The sequence below is a fragment of the Erpetoichthys calabaricus genome, chromosome 11 (genome assembly GCF_900747795.2).
Source record: "Erpetoichthys calabaricus chromosome 11, fErpCal1.3, whole genome shotgun sequence".
Classification (NCBI taxonomy): Eukaryota; Metazoa; Chordata; class Cladistia; order Polypteriformes; family Polypteridae; genus Erpetoichthys; species Erpetoichthys calabaricus.
The window spans coordinates 122208776-122214775 of record NC_041404.2 but is presented as its reverse complement, the minus strand read 5'-3'; positions in this window follow the sequence as shown (position 1 = coordinate 122214775).

Genomic DNA, 6000 nt, shown 5'->3' with positions numbered 1-6000 from the left:
CCTTTGTTGTTTTTTGGCAACTGCTGACACTCTCTGAATCATCCCCTCATAATAATTATGAACAGTTGCCATCCATTGGAACTTCTGTTTTCCATGCTGGTCTGGGGCATGATGATAAGAACACAAAGTTGTCTGCTCATAAATTTTAGTTTTACTTTTAAAAATTTCAAACCAAACAATGAAAATGTACCAAATGAAGAAATTACACCATAAAGTTGTGCTGGTGTTGAAATTGGCATCAGCATTGCTATGGCAAATACGTTGGCAGTTTTTTCTCTCCTTTGTCATGAAGAGTGGCCTTTCTGTGTTACTGGTAAAAGTATGAAATGGAATACTCATATCCAAAGTGACAGTACTGTATGTAGCTCATTAATGTGTATATTCTACAGTACTAGGGTAAGATTTCCCTATTGAGCTAACAAAGAAGCAAAGAATAAAATTATCTAAAAACAGAACTTAAGAAATTATCTAAAAAGAACTTTATTTCTAATTTGATTTCTATAATCATAATTTTCTCACTAATGCTGTTGTAGACAACATTTGGCCTGATGATTTCTGTGTATAATATAGTTTCACAGAAACTTGAGACCTCCCATTTTATGTAAATATAATCAATAAAAGTCTGTGACATGGATGATGTATGCAGTTGCCTAGGGCATGTGTCTCTGATGAAAGACGGTGCACAAATATACAACTGGCCCAAATAATACTTAATGCTGAAGACCTCCACTATTTTTACTGTATAACAACCCCTGCCCACCAATTGGGCACTGCCATATATATCACTAATGCAATAAAACATAAATATGTATAATACCAATATGGGGTTTGATTAATAAATTCAAAAAGGAAACTTCTACTTATTGGAGCAGTTAAATGAGGTGGCAACTTATGAGAGTCTCTGGATTGGAGCCAGCTCTGTATGTTAATGCCCAAGGCTGAATGCATGCACATAAAGTAACTGTAGACTGCCATGGGTAGATTGTTTACTGGAGTGTTCCGTAATTCTAGTCTTTTTTGGATATATCTTTTCCTATAATTGTACCACACAGAAAGCAAGAACTGAAGACCAAAACGTATACTACTTAAAGCATGGATGTAACATAGACAAAGAAGTTTTGTATACGATTTTAAATCAAAAGCATATTTTCTAATGTAAGTGAAATTGGAAATTTGATGAAAGCTATAAAGTCCTCTTGTGTGAAATATGTAAAAACATTTCAAAGATTTATATAAGCATCTCATATTGCTATAGCACAAGGCTCTAAAATTTAGGGAAAACAGGCTGGCAAGCTTGGCTTAGTAAAGTAGTCTAATTTTATCCGTGGGAAGCCACACAAAGCATCCAGTTCATCCAGAATGACTGACAAGCTTGTAAAGAAGCACGGAGCTTACTGTTGTGCAATCCCCACAAGGAAGACATCGACAGGATGCAAGTTAGTCTGCAGCATGACCAGGGGCAACCCTGCCAAAACAGGAACATCTCCACCTCCCCCAGGAGAGAAAGACAAATTTAGATGCTGACCCTAACTCACTAAAACACTGGCTATTAATCAGTGTGGGACAACCAGGAAGCTTGTATGCTATCTGTACCCTCTTCTGCAAAGGTTAATGAATGGCTTTAAATGACAGTTTGATTCAAGTTTTGATGGTCATGCAAGGCACCCATTGTGAATAAATTTGAGAACTAAAGTTGTATTGTCCTAATCTGCAATGACAGCAGCAGCATGTCAAGTTATGTGTTATACTCCAAATTAGCAGCTTGCACCATTTTTTGTAAGGCCTGATTAACACATAACAAATGACAATGACATGATTTGGGAATGGAAGTGAAACCTATGACTAAGGACCACCAGTAAAAGTGTGAATAGAGCTTACACTTAACCCACTCAGGGATTAAGTAAACATGTATACTGTAAAAAAGGACAGGATTTAATGGCTTTGCAACCTAAAGTTATGAGTCGGAGGTTCTTACATGTTCTGTACGTATAGCTGATGTGGCACCAAATAGCTTGCTTAACAAAGGATACAGTACATCCGGAAAGTATTCACAGCACATCACTTTTTCCACATTTTGTTATGTTACAGCCTTATTCCAAAATGGATTAAATTCATTTTTTTTCTCAGAATTCTACACACAACACCCCATAATGACAACGTGAAAAAAGTTTACGTGAGGTTTTTGCAAATTTATTAAAAATTAAAAAATTGAGAAAGCACATGTACATAAGTATTCACAGCCTTTGCCATGAAGCTCATAATTGAGCTCAGGTGCATCCTGTTTCCCCTGATCATCCTTGAGATGTTTCTGCAGCTTAATTGGAGTCCACCTGTGGTAAATTCAGTTGATTGGACATGATTTGGAAAGGCACACACCTGTCTATATAAGGTCCCACAGTTGACAGTTCATGTCAGAGCACAAACCAAGCATGAAGTCAAAGGAATTGTCTGTAGACCTCCGAGACAGGATTGTCTCGAGGCACAAATCTGGGGAAGGTTACAGAAAAATTTCTGCTGCTTTGAAGATCCCAATGAGCACAGTGGCCTCCATCATCCGTAAGTGGAAGAAGTTTGAAACCACCAGGACTCTTCCTAGATCTGGCTGGCCATCTAAACTGAGCGATCGGGGGAGAAGGGCCTTAGTCAGGGAGGTGACCAAGAACCCGATGGTCACTCTGAGCTCCAGAGGTCCTCTGTGGAGAGAGGAGAACCTTCCAGAAGGACAACCATCTCTGCAGCAATCCACCAATCAGGCCTGTATGGTAGAGTGGCCAGACGGAAGCCACTCCTTAGTAAAAGGCACATGGCAGCCCGCCTGGAGTTTGCCAAAAGGCACCTGAAGGACTCTCAGACCATGAGAAAGAAAATTCTCTGGTCTGATGAGACAAAGATTGAACTCTTTGGTGTGAATGCCAGGCGTCACGTTTGGAGGAAACCAGGCACCGCTCATCACCAGGCCAATACAATCCCTACAGTGAAGCATGGTGGTGACAGCATCCTGCTGTGGGGATGTTTTTCAGCGGCAGGAACTGGGAGACTAGTCAGGATAAAGGGAAAGATAACCGCAGCAATGTACAGAGACATCCTGGATGAAAACCTGCTCCAGAGCGCTCTTGACCTCAGACTGGGGCGACGGTTCATCTTTCTGCAGGACAACGACCCTAAACACACAGCCAAGATATCAAAGGAGTGGCTTCAGGACAACTCTGTGAATGTCCTTGAGTGGCCCAGCCAGAGCCCAGACTTGAATCCGATTGAACATCTCTGGAGAGATCTTAAAATGGCTGTGCACCGACGCTTCCCATCCAACCTGATGGAGCTTGAGAGGTGCTGCAAAGAGGAATGGGCGAAACTGGCCAAGGATAGGTGTGCCAAGCTTGTGGCATCATATTCAAAAAGACTTGAGGCTGTAATTGCTGCCAAAGGTGCATCGACAAAGTATTGAGCAAAGGCTGTGAATACTTATGTACATGTGATTTCTCAGTTTTTTTTATTTTTAATAAATTTGCAAACACCTCAAGTAAACTTTTTTCACGTTGTCATTATGGGGTGTTGTGTGTAGAATTCTGAGGAAAAAAATTAATTTAATCCATTTTGGAATAAGACTGTAACATAACAAAATGTGGAAAAAGTGATGCGCTGTGAATACTTTCTGGATGCACTGTAGATTTCCTTCTTGGGAAGGAAACTAACTTATAGCGTCTCAGCTTACAGAGATGGAGAAAGTGAATGTAGATGATGTTGCCCGGAAGTATGCCTGGAAGGAGATCATGGGATGCCTGGGACAATTCCAGTTGCTTTATAAAAGGAGCCGTCTCACTCCATCCAGAGAGCCAGAGTCGGGAGGAAGCGGACGAAGCTTGCGGGTGGAGTGGAGGTGGAAGAATGAAAGAGAGAGAGGAGAAGAAAGGACTCTGCATTTGGTGATTTGGTGCTTATTGTACTATGCTGGAGGTGGGAGACAAAAGAAAAGCGTTTTCCACTCTTAATAAAGCCTGTGTTGTGCTGGGGCTTGTGCCTCTATCAGTTGTATCGGGTGTTTGGGGAGCTGTGCGTCCACTGGTCTCCACAGATGATGCAATGTCAGCCAAATAATGCCATAAAAAAATCACAAAAAAGAACATATCTCAATACACTGTCATACAGTACACCCACCTCAAAATTAACATCATATAGTCAACATTGAAAGCAGATATGAAAATATTAATACATTTCCAGAGTACTAAATTATATTGTACATACAGTAAGTTATCGACTTGATAAATAATAATGATGACAACTACTCCAAAACTCTGAGAGGTACACGTTCATGCACATTTTAAATGACTTCACAAAGAAATAAACTATTGGGTTGCCTGAAAGGGTTCAGTCCTTCAACATGTAATGCAGAGTTTCAGCTACATATGCCCATCCATAAGCAAAGGTAGTGAAAATACTGCAAGGACTAAGGGCCTACCCATGCAACCCAGAAACAAGCTAGCTGTGCAAAGCACAAAGAACATTTTACACACTCCAAAAATAATATGAAATTGCATTGAGCATATCACAGAAAAGTATAAAATTTTGATCATGATGAATTAGTTGAGTTTGCTAGAAACACTTTAACAATTCATTAAATAACTGAGGCAAGTTTACTAATGCAATTTTTTTTTTACAAAGCATCATCTGCTGGGAAATGGGGACATTGCCTCATTTGCCTTGAATCCACTGTAACTAAATTTTCCTGTCATAAACATGAAGTCCTGCTATACCACTGTCCCAGATAACATGTAAAATACTGCTAGACTGGGCAACAAGCAGAGCACTTATCTAATCCAGACACTTGATGGAAATAACTTTGAGTTTTCTTTTAAATCTTTATTACTGTTTGACAACTCGTAACTGGAACAGTCATTTAGGATAAAACGCAACTACTTGATGTAAATGAGATCTCTTGTATGGGTATATAGTTAGATTATGTCATTTAAGTGTCCCAGAGGAGCAATATGGAGAAAGTTGTACCAAGTGCGGCACCAGCATTTGGCCCAGATGGTCCTTTGTCTACCCAATTTTCTCATTGGTCCACCCCGTTTTTATCTTACCTTTAATTATTTTCTTCGTTTTGAAATTAGCCTATTCTATATACATTTTAATTGAAATATTAGGTGGTTATAAATTTACACAGCAAAATCACAGAAACGTTAATTTAACTCTTAAAAAAACATTTGGAAAGTGCATGTATGGGTAACTTTTATACAGCATACATCTGCATAACAAGGTTTAGAAAATCAGATTGACTTTAAATGTTATCAAACACAGGCACTCAAAACATTTACGAGGAGGCAATAATGAAATTAGTAGTTGGGCTAGGTCTTGTTTGTGCATGAATGATACAAAACACCCCTTTTAGGATTTATTAGCGAAAGGAAACAAACTAGAAATGCAAAATGTACCAGAGTCTGATGTCAACACTCAATTTCAGAGATTCCCCAATGGCAAGCGAATACTGCAATTGCTAGCTGTGTTCACTTTAACGATGCATTTGCGGTCAACATTACTGCTCTGTGAGCTGGAAAAACTATAACCACCCAGCCAACAAACGTAGAAGGATCAGCTAAGGTAATTGGTGTACCTGATATTCATGAGCCTCAAAATTAATTGGTATTAAGTTTTCCAACTTCTGTTACAGTTAGTAAGGTGGATAACTTTTCAGCCAGATTCTTACTCTTACCTCTGCTGCAAATCTTCCCTGTAGAACACTCATTTTGTTTAAATCTTTAAGAAGGCCTTTCACTGTTGCCCTGACCCCTAACATATTTGGTTACACACTGCTGCTGCATCATAGGCTGCACCAACAATGGCAGTTTCTTAATGGATCTCTCTTGAACATTAATTCAGTTCTGCCATTTTACTCAATCGCACAATTACAAGTCACTAACTGACCGTGCCACACAGTTCTATCAGGTTTCATTTGTGAGCCTGGATGGGGTGCCAGGTGTGAATAGGAACTTTCACAATCTT